This window comes from Sapajus apella, unplaced genomic scaffold (genome assembly GCF_009761245.1).
Source record: "Sapajus apella isolate SASKATOON/1434 unplaced genomic scaffold, GSC_monkey_1.0 scaffold2, whole genome shotgun sequence".
NCBI classification, from domain to species: domain Eukaryota; kingdom Metazoa; phylum Chordata; class Mammalia; order Primates; family Cebidae; genus Sapajus; species Sapajus apella.
In genome coordinates this window covers 86,458,395-86,478,660 of record NW_022436942.1, presented here as the reverse complement: position 1 = coordinate 86,478,660, position 20,266 = coordinate 86,458,395, and the positions used below count along the sequence as shown (strand labels likewise).

General features: G+C 50.1%; 1 protein-coding gene and 1 non-coding gene across 2 annotated transcripts in view; both read right to left on the bottom strand.

The window, feature by feature from the left end:
- Window positions 1–20,266, bottom strand: part of TMEM132C (transmembrane protein 132C) — a 431,755-nt gene that overhangs the window by 293,076 nt on the left and 118,413 nt on the right. The window lies entirely within an intron of this gene.
- Window positions 599–702, bottom strand: LOC116528110. Its single transcript, XR_004258860.1, has one exon. It is a non-coding gene; the product is annotated as a small nucleolar RNA U13 (small nucleolar RNA).

The following is a 20,266-nucleotide window of genomic DNA, read 5'->3' as shown; positions in this document are numbered from 1 at the left end:
TTGTTTTGTTTATACCGGCATTTAGAATGATTATATCAATGAGAAGTCTTAGGGGAGAGAGTAGAAAATGCTTTCCTGATGACTGAGTAAACAAAAAGAGAAAAGAATACACCAGAAGATAAAAGCCATTTTCTCTTTCATTTTATAGCCTTTAACTTGTGAAAAGAACATTTAAACTGAGCTTTCCAATAGGGAATAGGGAATTATAAGGGAGAATCCTGAAAAGCCAATGGGGAAAAAAATTCCTTAAGTGGAAGGTGACATCTTTTATCCTTGTGACACCTGGATTATTAAGACAGGCAGAGGACAACAGGGAAGCCACCCATCAATGCCCTGTGGGTCGGCGTGCTACACATTATATATAGACTTCTTTATACTTTCAGCAACCTCAGGCATGAAGTCTTTTTATTATCCCCAATTTTCACATAAAGAGACTGAGACCCAGAGAGATTAAGTAATTCAGCCAAGGTCACACAGCTAAGAATTCTGAAATCAGAATTTGAACTCAGGACCCCTGCACTCACTCTTGCGCTATCCTGTCTCAGAGCATAGGCTTTATTTTATGGATGTTTTTATTTTACTCATTTCTTATTTTTCACATCAGATGGTCAACATGCCAACATCATAACAAGGTTTAAGGGAGACACGTCTCACACATGAGCGTCAAAGCCCAACCATCACCCTTATGAACTCCAAAAGGACCCAGGCTTTACTTCAAATCCGTGTGTCACTCTGGCTCCACTTTTTCCTATAGAGAGAAAGTGTCGGTGCTTGGTAGTCACAAGGTTGCTGTACTGTCACTGGCTGATGCTCAGGTCAGTCTACAGATGCTGAAAGCCAGCTTGCAAGTACATACAGTTAACATTGAGGAAAGAAAGATCAGGAGATGGAGCCTCTGAATCCAGAGGCGCCTGAAGCTGGGGGCCCCTGTACTTTTCCCCTTCGTGGCCTGGGCCAGCCTGAGATGCCTTCCTGTCATTCTTTATTGACTGATGCTTTGCATCCTGTCTGATGGATGAGGCCGCTGAGCTTATCGTGGTTCTTATTTAATATTGCACCAGCAAGACATCCATCTCGGTCTTAATGTTAATCAGGGGAAAAAAAAATCGACAGAGGGATAGGATAAGGAACGATCTTCCCTCAATCCACATGCACTAAGAGGCTTGTCTGTGCCCCATGCTGCCTTGCTTCTGTAGGAAGCATATGAATAATTAAGCCGTGTTTATCAAGCTCATGGGAGGCTGTGCAGAGGAGAGGTGACCCGTTACAATAGGGAAGGGCTCAGATGGGAAAAAGTCCGCAGGGGCTTGTGGTATGACAGGCGAGGGCAGCCGTGCACCCTAATCGCTGTGTAGAAGCACAAGTTGGCCATGTGAGGAGTGAAGCAAGAGGACTCCACGCCGCAGGAGTGCAAGGTTGGGACGCAGCAGAGGGCGGAGCACGGGGACCCATGTCTTGGAGGAGGAAACGTCCCAGGGGGAAGGGCGAGTGTGAGCCACCTCCATGGGTACCAACTTGCTAACACGCTGATTTCGAATTGCCAACCTGTAGTAAGAGCAAAAAGCAGACCCAGTTTTGCTCCATTTTACGGTGGTTTGTAAGTTTCTCTATGGAATACAGACCCCTTCTCATGATGCTTCACTGCCGCCTGCCTCGCTACAGTGCTGTTGCTGGGTGCTGACGGCCCCTGACGTTTGCAATTGTTCCAGAAAGATGCACCTTCCTTTGCAAACTCACAAACCACAAAAAAAGGCACTCAAGGGAGATGGAAGGGATCATGTTAGAAGACACGCGGCGAAGCCCCATCTGGAACTTTCTCTCTCCCCCATGGGACGGAAGCCTTCAGGTTAAGCAAACCTGTGGCCCCTGGGCACAGGTGGAGACACAGTATGCTGGAGGAAGGGGAAGAAACCACCTCTACCCATCGGGGAGTGGCAGAGAGATGTCCTGAGCCCAACTACTAGAAGGCTGCTCGACTCAGGGGCCGGTGAGGCTGGGGGGGCAGCAGCCACTGGTCAGAGCTGCTGATGTGTGGCACCTGACTGGAAGCCACTGACGCCTCCGAGTGCCATCCGCTGACCTAAGATGGTCCCTGGTCACCCTAGGGTTATTCCCACTCCTGAGCACGGGCAGACGTGCCTAAGGTGTCCACTGCGGCTTTGCCCCCAATTGGAAGTAATATAAGTGCCTATCCCCCGTAAAGTGCCTGAACATAGCAAACCCTAGGAGAGAATGCTGTGAAGACAGGGAGAGAATGCTGTGAAGACAGGGAGAGAATGCTGTGAAGACAGGGAGAGAATGCTGTGAAGGCAGAAAGAGAAGAGAGACCCACGACAGGGCCCTGTGGAGAGGGTGGCTCTGGGACAGCCCCCCAGGCTCCGATCACAGCCCGGCCACTTCCTAGCTGTGATGTCGGGTGCTCACGTAGCCGGTCTGTGCCTCTGTGCCCATCTGTAGAAGGAGCTTCTTAACAGCACGCTCCTCTTGGGGCCATTTTGAAGATTAAACAAGTTACTAAAAGTGCTCAGTCATGCCTGGCACATGGTAGGTCCTCAAAAGCATTACCTATTAATTATGTTTTAACTTTAGTTCTGGGACGCATGTGCAGAACATGCAGGTTTGTTACATAGGTATACATGTGCCATGGTGGTTTGCTGCACCCATCCACCCATCATCTAGGTTTTGATCCCCACATGCATTAGATATTTGTTTAATGCATGCAAATTTTTGTAATTCTCTCTCTCCCGTTGCCCCCCAACCCCCACAGGCCCCAGTGTGTGACGTTCCCCTCCCTGTGTCCATGTGTTCTCATTGTTCAATGCCCACTTATGACTACCTATTAATTTTTTACTATTGGGACGCAGCTGGAAAGGAGAACTACATGTGCTAGCATAGGAAGATCTCCAAGATGCACTACTGGGTGAAAACTAAGTTGTAGAGCAATGTCAATTATGTAAAAACAATCACAAGTATTTATAGTAATTACGTTTTCTTTGTAGTTGTTCCCCCCACAGAACTTTAGAGAAGCACTACTCAGAGCTTATTCAACAGCTCCACGAGCTCACTAAGGACACGGCATCCATGCATCAGCAACTCCACTAAAGGGCTTCATGCCTATGATCACAACAAAGCTGCTACCCATCCAGCCATTGCCTCTGAGTTTCAGGAGAAACAAATTAAGGGGAAAATGTCCATATTAGGTAAGTCTATTTACTTAACCTTTTTTTTATTGGCCCAGGTAACTCTCTTAGTGAACATCAGTTTATATATTCTTGCCATCCTGGCTCATAATTACACCACTACAAGGGGGTCTGGGAAGGGGATTGCAGTTGGTCCCCAACTTAGGATACTGCAACATAGATTTTTCCACTTTATGATGGTGTGAAAGTGATACCCATTCAATAGAATCTGTGCATTGACTACTCAGACGGTGTTTAAAAGGGGAGTTTCCCTGCACAAGCTCTCTTCTCTTGTCTGCTGCCATGTGAGACGTGCCTTTCACCTTCCGCCATGATTGTGAGGCCTCCCCAGGCACGTGGCACTATGAGTGCATTAAACCTCTTTCTTTTTTTTTTTTTTTTTTGGGACGGAGTTTCGCTCTTGTTACCCAGGCTGGAGTGCAATGGCGCGATCTCGGCTCACCGCAACCTCTGCCTCCTGGGTTCAGGCAATTCTCCTGCCTCAGCCTCCTGAGTAGCTGGGGTTGCAGGCACGCGCCACCATGCCCAGCTAATTTTTTGTAGTTTTAGTAGAGACGGGGTTTCACCGTGTTGACCAGGATGGTCTCGATCTCTTGACCTCGTGATCCACCCGCCTCGGCCTCCCACAGTGCTGGGGTTACAGGCGTGAGCCACCGCGCCCGGCTAAACCTCTTTCTTTTGTTGTCTTGGGCATGCCTTTATCAGCAGCGTGAAAATGGACTAATACACCCTCTTTAAAGAAGTGCGTATTTCAGCTTTGCATGCACTTAAAGATGGCTGTGTGCCAACAGCCAGGCCATGAGCTACAAGAAGAAGTCGTTGGTTGGGGCTTCGAGGAAAGTGCCTTAAAAGGAGCACAGCTGAGCCATTAACAGGTACCTCTGCCCATTTGCCCTTTCTTTTTGGCCCAATTGCAATGCCGATGTGATGATAGAGATGAAGCAGCCTTTTTGTGACCATGAGGCAGGGAGCCCATGCTGAGGATGACTGAGTGGAATAACAACAGGCACTGGGTCCCCCTTGGCATCTCAAAGCATCATGCCAGCCTGCACCGCCAAACACAAAACTCCTTTCCTTCTTCAGCCCAGCATCTAGTGACGCCTTCCTGTCACAGAAGGAAGCTAAGAGGTGTTGGATGCACATAGATTTACATTAATAGACGCCAAACACTGAAATTGGAATCCACGTTCCTCCCAAACACTGGACGATTAAAGACAAAGTTGATTCTGCAGCACAATAAGCATGGCTGTTAATTCACGGGCCTGTGGTGGGGAAGTCCACTGTCGTCAGCTTCCTCTCAGCAAGGACGCCAGGCTTCTAGGAAGGACAGTCCATTTTATAGAATAAAAGGGGAGATTCTGAGACAGCGTCTGATTGGCAAGCGTCCTAGGAAAATGGGAATTCTGAAGGCGGGGAGAGGCTCAGTCTTCATGTACATTTGAAGGCCCTGGATTGGCTGGAAGTCAGCAAGGTAGGAATTGGCGGATATTTCAAAAGAGGAAGATTGTTCAGTGTTACAGGCTGACTGTGGACAGTCATTTCCTAGAACCCATGGGGTCCATCAGGCACTATTTTAAAGCAAGGACGCTTAGGACAAGTTGCATGCCATGATACGCATCGCTCAGGACTTTTTGTTTTGCAAGAAAAATAAAGTCCCAACTTTGTCTGAAGCACCTATTTTTAGGTTTCTGTAACTTGCAGGTTCCTGGTGACACTGATTTTGCACCTTGATACATCTATGCCTCAGGCTAGAGACCATCATGCAGCTCTTAGTAAGAGAAACAGATAAATCAAGCTTGGGCAACCCACGGCCCGCAGGCCACATGTGGCCCGGATGGCTTTGAATGCAGCCCAACACAAATTTGTAAACTTTTTGAAAACAAGAGATGTTTTTTCATCTCATCAGCTGTCGTTAGTGTTAGTTATTTTACGTGTGGTGCAAGACAATTCTTCTTCCAGTGTGGCCCAGGGAAGCCAAGACTGCCTGGATACCCCTGAAATCATCTACTTTTGTATAAGAACGTTTGAATATCACCTGCTTGCCAGTCTTTCCTGCCCACCTCCTCCAGGAAGTCTTCCTTGATACCCCTGGCCAACACTGGCCCTTCCTTCTCCCTGTGTCTCCTCCCTATCTTCCCCTGGACCACACACTATGGTCCTTCATGACTTTCTGGGGTCGGGCTCTCTCACACTCAAATCGTATTTGAGAAACTGGAATATAAGCTCTTTCAAATCAGGTGGGCAGTCAAGAAGGAAGAATATGCTTTTGCATCAGGCGTGATAAGGTGCAAATCCTCACTTGCTAACTCAGCTGCCTGGGCAAGTGGCTACACCAGTTCAAGCCTTTCCTTTTCTTTTTTTCTTTTGAGACGGAGTCTCACTCTGTCGTCACCCAGGCTGGAGTGCAGTGGCATGATCTTGGTTCATTGCAACTTCCGCCTACCTGCAACCTCCGCCTCCCGGGTTCAAGTGATTCTCCTGCCTGGGCCTCCTGAGTAGCTGAGATTACAGGTGTGCGCCACCACGCCTTGCTAATTTATGTATTTTTAGTAGAGACAGCGTTTCACCATGTTGGCCAGACTGGTCTCGAACTCCTAACCTCGTGATCCACTTGCCTCAGCCTCCTAACATGCTGAGATTACAGGCGTGAGCCACCGTCCCCAGCTGAGCCTCCCTTAATGAATGAAGTAGAGTAACAACTCACCTCCCCCCAGGGGCTGCTGTAGAGGCTTATTAAAATCCCTACAAGAGTACCTCAAAGCACGGAGCTCCCTGTCTCCATAGAGAAAGGGTCTGTGTTGCAGGCACACATCTCTGAGAGAAAGAGAGGGAGAGATAGCACACAGAGACAGTGAGAGAGCAGAGGGTGAAGGAGGCTCTGCAAAGGTTTTATCAAAGATTCAGATCATAGATATTAGTGGATAGTAAGTATTTTATGACAAGAAGCAAAATTGAGGATGCTATGTAAGTATTTACGCAACCGTTTAAAATGGAATCATTAAAAAACATAAAGACTGTTCTTAGCTTGAAGGCCATATAAAAGCAAATGGCAGGGGTTTGGCCCAAGTTCTAGCTTGCCAGAGCCCTGGTCTAGAGTCTGTGTGGGGATAAAATGCACAGGCTCTGAAGGTTGACTACCAGAATTTCAATCCTTTTTCTGCCACTTAGCTTCTGGGTGACCTTGAGCAGGGCGGTTCACCCTTCATGCCCCAGTTTTCCTGTCTGTGGAACGGGGGCAATAGTACCAACCTCCTAAGGCTGGTTCGAGCATTAGCTATATAAGATGATTAAAACAGAACCCAATATGCAGAAAGTGTTCAATGAACGCTAACTAGGATGGCTCCCTCACCGCGGCCAGCACACAGACCAGGGCAACTTAATCTTTTGCTGGGCTCTGGGGTCCTCGGGGAAAGCGGATGGATATTGAAGAGCTTTTTCCTGAAGGGAATACATGTTCCCACTTAACACACATGTGCAGAGGAGGGAGTGAGGACCTCCTTCTTCTACCCACCACAGTAAGCCTCTCACATGAGGTGTGTCCTCAGCTCCTGTGAAGGATGCTGAGTAAGCTCTTGGAAAAACGATGAGGAAGGGTCTCCTGACCTTCCCAAAGCCACTCCTCAAAGGCCATCCTGCCGGCCGGCTGCCAGCGTGAAGTTGGATCTCGGTGTCAGCACCCGCCCTGCCGCAGTGGCCCTCAAACTGTGGCATGCTGCGTGGGCACCACTTGGAGAGCGTGTCATTGCAAGAGCCCCTCCTTTAGAGTGCCTTGAGAATCTGCATTTCCAAAAACGTTCTCAGGAGATGCTGACGCAGCTGGCCCAGGAGCCCACTTTGAGAACCGTAGAGCTCAGGCATTGGCCTCCACTCACTGAAAGCTGACAAAATGCACCAAGAGGGCAGCACACAGCTCTTCACAGGACAGCTTCAACAGGAAAGCCTGGGAAGCTAGAAGACGATCTGATTCAAGAATACAGCAGCCCTGCATCTTCCTGGGCCACCACTCAGCCCAGGCCACCTGTGCAGATCACCTGGACGGCACCACAGCCTCTCCCTGGGCTCCCAGCTTTGCTCTTTCAAGGCTGTTACCCATTTCCCCTTACAGCACAGAGGGATCTTTACACATCAGAAATCAGACTCTGTCCCTGTCTGACCTAAAACCCTGTAGACAGAATAAAGCCCCCTCTCCTAGAGACGGCCTCATCCTCATCCATGGAGTCTGTGCTATGTGAGGTTGCAGGGACAGGGAGGCAGAGGCCAGGCTGCAGGCGGGGGCTGGTGGTCAGTCAGCTGACAGGAAGACAGGAGGATCGTCTGGAGTGATGGGGGCTCCCCATGTGACTTGAGGTTCTGAAGAGGGGAGGGGGGGCCTGGTGCGGTGGCTCACGCCTGTAATCCCAACACTTTAGGAAGCCGTGGTGGGAGGATCATGAGGTCAAGAGACAGAGACCATCCTGGCCAACATGGTGAAACTCTGTCTCTACTAAAAATACAAAACTTCGCCAGGTGTGGTGGCACATGCCTGTAGTCCCAGCTACTTGGGAGGCTGAAGCAGGAGAATCGCTTGAACCAGGAGGCAGAGATTGCAGTGAGTCAAGATCGTACCACTGCAATCCAGGCTGGTGACAGAGTGAGACTCAGTCTCCAAAAAAAAGAGTGGAGGAAGGAGGCAGTGGAGGAGGCCGGAGGGGATGTGATGTGAGCAGGACCCACCCACGGCTGCCGGCTCCGCAGATGGAAGGGGCCAGAAGCCGAGGTACATGGGCATCTCCAGAAGCTGGCAAAAGCAGGAAAATGTGTTCACCCCTGGAGCTGTGGGAGGCACACAGCCCTGCCAGCACCTTGCTGTCAGCCCACTGAGGCCACTGCAGGCTTCCGGCCTCCAGAACTCAAAGGTAATCAATTCATATTATTTTAAGCCAACAAAGTTGTGGTGCTCCATCGCAGCAGCCCAGAAAACTAACACTTTGCTGGGTGCAGTGGCTCTCACCTGTAATCGCAGTGCTTTGGGAGGCTGGAGTGGGAGGATCACTTGAGCCCATGCATTCGAGGTCAGTCTGGGCAAGACAGCAAGGCCCTGTCTCTATGAAAAAATTAGCTTGGCATGGTGGGGCATGCCAGTGGCCCAGATACTCAGGAGATGGGGGTGGGAGGATTGCTGGAGCCCAGGAATTCAACGCTGCACTGAGCTGTGACTGCACTGCTGCACTTCAGCATGGGTGACAGAGCAAGACAAATAAAACGAAACAAAACAAAAACACAGAAAATTCAGCAGCTTCTCTTTGAATAAAATCTAGCTTCTTAACACTCCAGGGCTGGGCCCTCACCGGCCTGTGTCCACCCGGATTCATCCAATGCCCCCACCTCGGGCCACACAGACCAGCACGGCATGTTTATGCCAGCTCAGAGGCGCGGGGCTGGCCGTAGCCTCTTCTTGGATGCTCTTCTCCAAATCCTCATGGGGCCTTTCCATGATGCAGGTGCTCCCCCCATGATCCACACACTGGCTGGGCACCTACTATGTGCCAGGCCCCGTTCTGGGTGGCCGTGAACAAAACAGCATCCCTGCAAGCATGGTGCCTTCTTGCCAGTGGGAGAAGACAGAACACAGACCCGCCGTGTCGGCTGGTGATGAGCACTCTGGAGAAAGACCATGTGCCCTGGCAGGAGCCTACTTCCTGACCATCCCCGTGGAAGCAGCTGTCACCCTGTCCCTCTGCGCCCCCTCCGTCCCCATCCCCCTCCACTGCACTGTCCTCACGGCTCTTCCTGCCAGCTCCAAAATGATCTTTGTTTTTCGCTGTTTCCTTTTTTTGCTCAGTGTTTCTCTTTTCATACTACACTGGGCAACCCAGGAAGGACAGGCTGTATCTCCTTCGTCCCGAGGGCCCAGATCAGTGACTGGAACTTGAGTGTGCTTACTAAGTATGGAATGAATGAATGAATGAATGAATGAATACTAACAGAGTACATGAGTGAGCACTCTATGGGGCTCAACTGCCACCGCCTGGGTGCCCGGGCTCATTTCCACATCCCACCAGGGCTCCGGCATTCACCTCTCCCAGGGGCACTGTCACAGGCTGTGAAGGGAGCCACAGAGTCAGGGACCACAAGCTGTCAGGGTCTGCTGCTGGCCGCACGGAGGGGACTTCTTTGAGAGCAGCCTCCTGTGAGTTCAGTATCTGGCACGTGTTTAGGCAGCTGCTACTGTTTTCCTCAAGCTACGTGTGAAACCAACACCCTGTTAAGAAGTGGAAACAAGATCCTCCCCGTTACTGCATCAAAACTAGGGCAACCGAAATAAACAACATGAAATCAGCACCCGGAAAAGGAGGGAAGCCAGCCAGCGTCAGCTGCGCAGAGCACAGGGCTCCAGCCTCCTTGGAGGGTGACTGCGCCTCTTTGGGGTGCCCCCGCAGCAGGGCGATGGCAGGGCCTGCTGGGCGTCCCCACCGTGCTCTCTCACGGCTGCGCACACTCCCGGCCCAGTGCCGGTAGAGGCTGGTCAGGGGCTGCCGAGCTCAGACCTAGGGGCACCCTCTCCAGGGAAGCGCTCTCACACTGTAGGCCCAGGGGCAGTTTATTGTACATACAGCAGTTAAAAGAATGGCAGAGAGGGAGGGAGAGGGGAAGAGAGAGGAGGCAAGGGGAAGAAGAAAGGGAGAGAGGATGGGATGCCATTTCTTTAAAATGAGAGACAGCACAGATAATCTTAGATTCTTAGTTTCTTTGGAAAAGCGAAGATGTGGGGCTGGGCGCAGTGGCTCACGCCTGTAATCCCAGCACTTTAGGAGGCTGAGGCAGGCAGATCATGAGGTCAGGAGTTAGAGACCAGCCTGGCCAATATGGTGAAGCCCCGTCTCTACTAAAAATACAAAAATCAGCCAGGCGTGATGGGGAGTGCCTGTAGTCCCAGCTACTCAGGAGGCCGAGGCAGGAGAATTGATTGAACCCGGGAGGCGGAGGTTGCAGGGAGCCAAGATCGTGCCACTGCACTTCAGCCTGGTTAACAGAAGGGAGACTCTGTCCAACCCTCTCCCCCCCAAAAAAAAGAAAAGAAAAAAGGAAAAAAAAGAGGTTAAGATTTGGGGCAAGAAGAGGCTGGATTTGCTGCCTGGCAGCCATTGGCTGGAGTCAGAAAAGGGCCATCCCTTGGATCTTCAGATCACCAGAGTCTCCACCTGGCCACCCTGGCCTTCCAGCCCTGCCTGGCCCTGTATCCTCGGGTCGGCCCCCGCCAGCCGGAGAGGAGACTCTTCCTCTCTCCACACTGAGACCACGGACCCAGAGGAGGAAGCCACTGGCCTGGAGGCTTTTCCTGGGCTTGGGCCCCTGGAAGTGGAGAGGGGCCCCTGGTGAACTAGAAACCCAAGCCTCTTGGGACTAAGTCAGAGCCACACAGGAACCTTCCGGCCAAGGAGCCAGGGGCCATTTCTAAGCTCTGCCACCAGAGGGTGCGAAAGGGTACAGGTGAGGGCCAGGCACAGCCGCCCAGGAGCAAGCCGAGTCTGGGGTTCTGGGAGCCAGGCAGGGTGACCCCCACCTGCACAGGCAGCTGGCCTCCATAAACACCTGCGTCTCGGCACCATGCCGGGCACCTCTGTTATTTTTTTGTTTGTTTTTTGAGATGGAGTCTCGCTCTGTCGCCCAGGCTGGAGTGCAGTGGCGTGATCTCCACTCACTGCAACCTCTGCCCCCCAGGTTCAAGCAATTCTCTGCCTCAGCCGCCCGAGTAGCTGGGATTACAGGTGCCTGCCACCACACCTGGCTAATTTTTGTATTTTTAGCAGAAATGGGGTTTCACCGTATTGGCCAGGCTGGTCTTGAACTCCTGACCTTGTGATCCACCCATCTCTCAAAGTACCAGGATTACAGGTGTGAGCCACTGCACCTGGTTGATTTTTATTTTTAATTTGTAATGAATTGAGAAAAATTTGGTTCATTAGAATTGCTGGAGGAGTCCACTATGATCTCAGTCACTCAAAGCCCTGCAGGGCAAAGTGCTGGGTGTGTGGGTCCCTCCCAGGCACAGGTTTCCCAAGCCGGTGCTCCAGGTGGCCGGCCAGTCAGAGGCATCCACACTTCCTGGTGCAGAAGCCCCAGGTCTAGAGTGACCTCCATGTCCACATCCCTGCCAGAGGTAAGGCCCAGATCAGGACAGCGTCACATGTGCTTACTCGTCCTGCAGTTTCCTGCACTGGGGCTTTGCGGAGAGCTTTGCACAGCACAGCCATTGTGTTCCCAGTTTTTCCTCTTTCTCTCTCTCTCCCTCCATCCCTCCCTCCCTCCCTTCTTTCCTTCTCTTTCTTCTCTCTTTGCTGAGAGCTTTACCCAGCAAAACCCACTGCGTTCCCAGTTTTTCTCTTTTCTTTCCTCCCTCCCTCTCTCTTCTTCTCCTTCTCTTCCTTCCCTCCCTCCCTCCCTCCCTCCCTTTCACAGGGTCTTGCTCTGTCGCCCAGGCTGCAGTGCGGTGGTGCATCCACAGCTCAGTGTGGCCTCGAACTCCCAGGCTCACGCAATCCTCCCACTTTAGCTTCCCAAGCAGCAGGGACCACAGGCGTGCATCAACCACGTCTGGCTAATTTTTTAATGTATTTTTATTTTTTGTAGAGATGTGGGTCTCAATATGTTGCCCGGGTTGGTCTCAAACTCTGGGCTTCAAGGGATCCTCCACCTCGGCCTCCCAAGGTGCTGGGATCACAGGCACGAGCCACCATACTGGTTTCATTTCCAGTTTTTTCAAATGAATCTTCCTTCACTCATCCGTTCACTCAACAAATACTGAGCATCTCCGAGTCAAGAACTGAGCTAGCAGCGTGATCGTAAACCCAATGTGCCCCTTTTCTTTGTCAGCGTCCTCATCTAAAATATGGGGATAAGAATAAAACCTGCTTGACAGTGTTACGGAGAAGACGGGACGCCTGAAGCCCATCACGCGTGCAGAACAATCGCAGCCCAGAGCAGGCGACGCCACGTGACCCCTGCTGTGCCATTTCATTTTTCTCTTTCCTTATCTCCTCATCCAGCCTTCAAGCCCCTGAGTTTATTCTGCATGACCATGAGACCAGGCAGGGTCTGGGTTTGCGGAAGGAGGGATGAGGGTTTGCGGAGGCCCGTGGGAAAGGGAGAACGTGGAGTGAAGTTTCTGTAGGGACAGCCACCTCTGTGTCTGTGCCCCTGGGGGGGGGGAAAAGTAGGGAGTCTCCCCTGTGGTTCAAACGCAAGTGTTGGCCCTTCCAGCCATCTAAGAAATCGACGGTTAAATGTTGGTGAAAGAGAAATGGTGCCACTTTCAGGGGCTCACCTCTCAGGTCTGCCTGATGGGTCATAAATGAACATTCTGGGAGGTGGACATGGGAAAGAGCAAATGAATAAAACGTCACCTCTGATGAAAACACATCTAGCTGAGAAGGAGCCTTCCCAGTTCGCATACCATCAATTCCGAATAACACACAGCCCCCATGTGGGTGTCTTCTGGGTCTAAGCATGAGGGGTCCGACCCGCAAACCCTTCGAGCCAGCCAGGCCCACATACTTCCTGAGGGCCTGTTCCAGGGGCCCCAGCCCAGGTCTCTGTGAAAGCAGTGTGCTGAGAGGTAGCCTTCGCCCCAAGTTCAGAGTAGGCAGTGGCTGGAGAGACACAAGCCTGATGTCCACAGCAACTCACGGAGCAAAGGGCCTCCACGTCTCCTGTACACAGCTCTCGCTGCTGTGGCAAATCAGAGCCGCGGATCCAACGTCCTTCCCTAGTTCTTTCTGAGGTGCTGTGTTTTACGCAGCAGAGGTTCAGTTAAGGACTTATGTCCAAGCTGAACTTCCTGTATTTCCTCTCTAACTTTGGCGACGTTTTCTCATTTCCTACCTCCTGTCCTCCAGTGACTTAAAGGATGCTAAAATGCATCTGTAAACGTATCCTGCATAAAGCAGTCATGATTTTCTACAACTGCAGACAAAGCCCACACGCTGGGCTATCTTTTTTAATTGTACTTTAGGTTCTGGGGTACACGTGCAGGTCATGTAGGGTTGTTGCATACGTACATACATGGCAAGGTGGTTTGCTGCCTCCATCCCCCCATCATCTATATCTGGCATTTCTCCCCACGTTCTCCCCGCCCTCCCCACCGTCCACTGTCCCTCCCCTTGCCCCCCCCAACAGACCCCAGTGTGTGATGCTCCCCTCTCTGTGTCCACACGTTCTCATTGTTCAACAAGGTTGGGCTATCTTATAGCGGGCCTCATGTCAACTGAAAACAGAACCATTTTAGGGGCAAAAAGAAACTGGATGACGACAGTGGCGTGCATCAGGCTCTGTGCCAGGACTTGGCGTTGATGTTTCTGATCTTTGTAATGATCCTATGAAGCAGAGCTTGTTAGCTCCACTCCACAGAGGGGAAGAGGGAGGCGGAGACCATGAGCAGCTCTCCAGTCACACGGGATCTTAACATAGGTGCATCTACATTGCAAACGCAAGCCCTACTCATCACATTTTCAGCATCTGAGCCCGGAAAGGGTATGACAGCCCATAAAGGTTCTTGAATATTTTGAGACAAAGTGACAGAAACCAAGACAGGAGGCTGGACTTTGACAGGCCTCAATGCGAACATCGCAGGTGGCCATGAAGGTTTTAGGAGCCAGGAGGGGGCCCCATATCCTGCATGGAAGGGGCCTTCGCAGGGACGTGGCGTTGAGCAGGAGGTGCCAAAGTTGCATGTGTGTCTTTGAAGAGAGGGTTGGTGGACATTACTTGGGCTCACCAAGCCAGCCTTTAGTGGCCCACTGTGGGAGGTGGATTTGAAGGGGACGGAATATTCACTTACTGCATGAGGCCTGATGAAGTGAAACAAAAAGTTTCCAGATCAGAACTGAACAAGATTGATCCATAAGAAAAATGGTCTTAAAAAACACCCTCTGACTTTCAGAAGCTTTAGTGGAGCCTAGGAATGAAGTCCCCAACACGGTGGCCTCACCAAAGGCCACAAAAGAACCATCCAGCCCACGGTCACCAGCCTTGCTTTGCTTAGAATCCTGAAAACTTTGCTGTTTGATCTTGAAAATGAAAACAAAGATCCCTCCTCTAAATGGGATTCATAAAAGCTTTCAACCCTTCTTCACTTGACAGAAGGCAAACAGTACACTCCTCCTGCCTCTGTCATCCAGCCTGGGGGCCACACAACTGCTGGAGGAGCCACCCCTCCAGAGCCCCTGCCTCGGTGGTAGCTCCTGCATCCCATGGTGTCTTCTGCAGGGAGGGCGCTCCCCAGATCTTTCCCCATCCCTTGACCCACGCGCAGCACCTCCCAAACCAGGGACTTATTGATTCGTTTACTCCCTAAATCGTCTCATTTCTCTTTCAAGAAGGAGAAGGTCAGACTTCAGCTCCTCTAATCATCGATGACAGGCTGCTCACCTGACTTCTCCCTTGTCCCCTTTCCTCGAACCTGACCACCTCTTTTTGTTTTGTAGGATTTTATTTTTTTTGGCGGGGCGGGGGGGTTGGGTTTCCTTGGTGGCAGTGGAGTTTTGTTTTTAAACTGTCATGCTTAGTTAAAACCCACCCTTTGGCATTAGCCATGGGGCCCCAGTAGGCCAGCTAAAAAGATGCAGTTCTCTTAATAGTGTAAGAAGCATCGTTGTGTAGATAATCCATAGATATCCTGATGTGGAAGGCCTGCTCAGCGAGAGCACGGCGACACTACGAGGATTCCTGGAAGCAGAGCAGAACGTTGCAAGCTGTTAAGAAAGCAAAATGGCTTAGCCTTTTCCCTCCCTGGGCTTCTGATTCCTTCCTGCATTAATTGTGTCTTTATGGGAAAGTATTCGCCTGGAAAAACTCATTCAAGCAAGATCCAGAAACACCGATGGTCCCCTGCCCTGCCAAGACAAGGACTGGGGAGGGGGAGGAGAAATCCCCTGGGGGTGGAGAGAGAAATTCCATTTGAACTTAGGAATGATAAGATGATTAGGGAACAGGGGGGCTTTGTGTCATTAATCTGACCTGCTTTATCTGGCCCTGAATCCCGGGACACGCAGGGATTCCCAGGCAGATGCCAGAGGCTGAGCACCATGGGAACCAGCACAAGCATCCGTCCCCGGGGTCGGGTGCACTCGGCATGGCTGGGAACTCCACAGCACCCAGAGAGTGTTTCCACGTGAAGTTGATTTCACTGCCTGTGGAAGTGAACTGGCCAATGGGCAGCTGGCCATTGTGAAAGCTGGAAATGCACCCATCCCTTGCCTACTTCTGAGATCCTGCCCTAGAGGAATACACAGACCTGCATATATATATATATATATATATATATATATATATATATATATACACACACACAGCACAAATACACGTGTCCGTGCTCACAGACATGTACACATGGGTGCTCATGCACATTCAGGCACACTCCGAAACAACTGCATGCACACACATATGCACATGTACACACAGATACACATGGATTTGAGTGTATACACATACAGATGCCCAGATGCACATGAACACACACACACCTGCACCCATATAGACACACACATACATAGACGCACATAGGTATACACACAGATGCAGACACACACCCTACACACATACACATACACAAATACACACTCAGATATGAACACACACAGGTGCCACACACCCTACACACATACATACATACATACACACCCACAAAAACAAATACACAGATACACAGACACATGAACACACAGATATGCACAGATACACAGTACACACAACACACACACCTGCACACATACACACACAGATACACAAACGGAGACACACACCCTGCACACATACATACATACATACACACCCACAAAAACAAATACACAGATACACAGACACAGAGACATACCTATAAATGCACACATACATACACACATCCATATACACACACACAGACATAAACACAGATATGCACACATACACTGATACACAGTGTACACAACACAAACACGCATGTACTCAGATACACATACATACTCAGACGTACATACCACACACACTGAGAAACGTGCCAAGAGGGTCACTCTTCTATGTGTTTTAACAGAAAATTAGAAAAAAGTCTGATCTGTCCTCTGTCAATAGGAGAAAGGTTAAAACATTATTTATGCAAAAGAATACTGCAGACAGTTAAAAGGAAGACCCTAGAACAAGACTGGTGACATTCTTATGATGGAATCATTATTATTAAAGCTGGGGGAAGGGCGCCTAGGAATATGATCCTTTTTTTTTGTAGATGTTTGAAAATTTCCCATCATAAAAAAAATAAATAAATAAAAATAATGACCTGGAGCTGTGCTACCATCCAACACAGAGCCATCAGCCACATGTGGCTATTGATATTAAAATTAACTAAAATTAAAAATTCAGTTCTTTGGTCCCACTCGCCAGGATTCACGTGCTCAGAGACGTTCCCATTATGGCCGCGGTTCTGTCGTTCAGCGCTGTCTGGATCTCTGATGTCTATTTAAAGCACCATGTGCTTCTATCACAAGGGAAATGGTGTTCCTCCATGGCGGTCTGCGCAGTACAACAGCATAACAGCATTTACGTAACTTAGTAGAACTCAGGGAACAACTGCATTTTCCCGTGAGCACGAATGTGGACGCACACAATACGTGAAGGGTCTGGGAGCTCGTGCCAAGCCCAGAACAATGGCTTCTTTTGCCTAAGGAGAGGCTGAAATATTACAGAGCGGCGGAGGGTGGCTGAGCCACGGGGAATCGGCTTGACCATTCAAGTATGAATGTACTTTGTGTGTACCTAAGGGAAAAATAAAAGTGATAAAGAAAACAAAACTGGACAGCTCCGGGGGAGGAGTGTCGCGAAGGGTCTTCCATGGGGCAAAGGGGAGGAGGGGAGAGAGCAGAGTATATCCGAGACGGCTTCCCCTTGGCGGGAATGTCTTCCTCTTAAAAGCAAACCCCCTTTCCTCTTAAGAGCTTGCTAGACTGCCCACCGCTTTCATTGCCGACAAAAAGCAAGGAAAGCTCCCGAGAAGTGCTTCTCTTTGAGCCGCTGAAGTTAGTGTCTTGCCACTGGCACTATTTCAAGCCGCCAGATGCCGTGGGCCTCAAAGCTGCTCTTTGTGGAGGGTAGTAAACCCCGGCCAGCCTCCCAGCTGGGCCAGCTCCCTTCTACTCAGCCCCCGCCCAGGGACTGCGCCTTCAGAGGGTGTCTTCAGGGAAGCGATTCCCGCGGGAGACCCTGGGAGCCACTTCCGAGGGAAAACTGAGGACGAGCAGGCTTCCTCTCTCTCGCCCATAGCTTTGCTGGTTGGTTGTCTTATCATTAAGCCCTTTCCAAAGAGCAGACACAGCTAGCTAAACTGAGTCCTCTGTAAACCCTCAGGTTCGCTGCTAGAAAGCTGCTTCTCCCGAAGGTTGGCTCCCTGGCTTGCCACGTGTGTTTAGCATGGACAACCTGAGTTTCCCCAGAAAGGCTGTTAGAAATGAACGGGATATGCTTAGCTCTTCGACACGGCTGTACCAGTGGGATTCACAGTCAAGCCCCATCACGTGCGGATTCTGTATTTGCAAATCCACCTACTCGGTAAAGTCCATCAGTGCCCCTGCACTTCCACGGGCATTCCCCGATAAGGCTGTGCAGAGACAATGTTGAGTGGCTCAAAGCCTGCTCCTAGCTGAGGTCCAGTGTGCCACGCTGTGCCGTCCTGCTTCAGCCACGATACCGTATATAAGCAAGTGGCCTTTCTGCGGTCCATGTAATTTCATGTTTTTGGTTTTTTTGTGCTTTCTTTTGGTGGCTTTGCTGTTTTAAACATCCCCCAAGTACGGGAATAAAGCATTGTCTGGTATTCCTAAGTGCAAGAAGGCTGCACTGGGCTTCACAGAGACGCCTGCATTCTATCAGCTTCCTTCAGGCGTGAGTTATGGTGCAGTTGGCCATGAGTTCAATGTGAATAAATCAACAATATGTATCCAATCAGGCTTCTTTAGACAGAAAAATGCACATAATCAGGTTATGCATTAACCCATTGATGAATATGTTATGACCAAAGGCTTGTAGGGACCTAATTCTGTATTTCCCTTAAAAAAAAATTAGAGATGGGGGTCTTGCTGTGTTGTCCAGGCAAATTTGGAGGTCCTGAGCTCAAAGCCATCCTCCTGCTTCAGCCTCCCAAAATACCAGGATTACAGGCGTAAGCCACCACACCTGGCTTATAGTTCCTTTAGAGCAATGATTCAGTATTTGCTAATTCAATGTTTATGAAGACTTTATAGATACCTGCTGTGAATGATGAAAATTGATCGTCCTTCCTTCTAATATCTCTGCCTTAGAAAAGATGGGATGCTCAAATAATACATCTTGCCACATGATTATTTGACATCCTGTTGCGTATTTCTTCCTGTGAATGAGTGACCCCAAGGCATTACAGGTCTGGTATAGAAGTCACTGGGGAAATGGGAGGGGATAGGGCAGCAGCTGGCATTCATGCGAGCTCTCCTATCACATGGACTTTCTGATTTATTTCTCGTAAAACATCTGGCGACATGTTCTAGGCCATCTCCAACACTATGCATCGCTTCAGCACACAGTTCTTGCTCACCTACTATGAGCCTGAGCCAGAACAGCAGACAGAACAGACAAACCATCTTTCCGAAGCTTTCTTTCTGTGTAGTAAAATAAGGGCTATCAGAGGATTAGGAGTGAGTGGAATTTTAATATAGTGATCAGAGGAGATTTTACAGAGAAGACGACTTTTGAGCAGAAGCTTTGAGGAAAGGAGATTTTACAGAGAAGGAAACTGAGGCATGCAGAGGTTAAGCTCTTGCTAAAAGTCCTTTAGCTCAATAGCAGAACTGTGACCACTGCCTGATTGGCTGGGGCCTGTATCTCCACCCACACTCATCCCCAGCTCACAGCAAAGGGTGAGGTCTCGGCAAAGTATTACTGAACAGAACCCTGAACTCTGACCCCAGAAGAGTGTGTTTCTTCTCTTGGGTTTAAAGTGGATTGAATGCTGGCCCCTAAAAGCAAATGCCCATCCCCAAGCCCCAGAACATGCAAATGTGACCTTATTTCCTTGGGAAAGGGATCTCTACAGATGTAGTTAAGTAAGAGATCTTGAGATGAGAGCGTTCTGGATTTGGAATGGACTCCTAATCCAGCGACAGGTGTCCTTCTAAGAACTAGAGGAAGAAAAGATTCAGGAAGAGGAGGAGGTCACATGAAGATGGAGGCAGACACTGGAGTGATGCCACGACTAGCCAAGAATACCTGGAGCCACCTGCAGTGGGGAGCAGCAAGGAAGGGTCCTCCCCCAGTGTCTCTGGAGCAGGCGCAACTTAGACTTGCTGCCTCTAGAACTGACAGGAATAAATTTATGTGTCTTAAATCATGCAGTCTGTTGCCATTTGTTATAGCAGTCCCAGCAAACTGGTATAGGTTGTAAAACGCCTGACTGAGACAAACGAGGCAGAGCCCTCCAGGTTTTGTGGGCTGATTGACCTGAACAACATAGGGAGGCCGAGAAGGCAGCTGCTCAGCTAATGTGCACCCACATTATCCAGGAAACGATTCTCTCTTTCTCACCCACCACCTACAATGTGGCCCCCATCTTTCCTTTCCCTGACCAACCACAACCAATCCCATCTGATGGCATGGTCCATGAACCGTGGGGATGCAGGGCTGCGGTGAACAACCAATCCATCATGGCATCCTCATGTATCAGACTGTTTTCATGCTGCTAATAAAGACATACCCAAGACTGGGCCCTTTATAAAGAAAAGAGGCTTAATGGACTCACAGTTCCATGGGGCTGGGAAGCCTCACAATCATGGCGGAAGGTGGAGGAGGAGCAAAGGCCTGTCTTCCATGGCGGCAGGCAGGACAAGTGCCAAGCAAAAGGGGGAAAAGCCCCTTATAAAATCATTAGCTCTCATGAGAATTCACTATCACAAGGAGAGCGGCATGGGGTAGCCATCCCCATGATTCCATTGCCTCCCACCAGGTCCCTCCCATGATACGTGGGGATTATGAGAACTACAATTCAACATGAGACTTGGGTGGGGACACAGCCAAACCGTATCACCTCCACGCTCTTG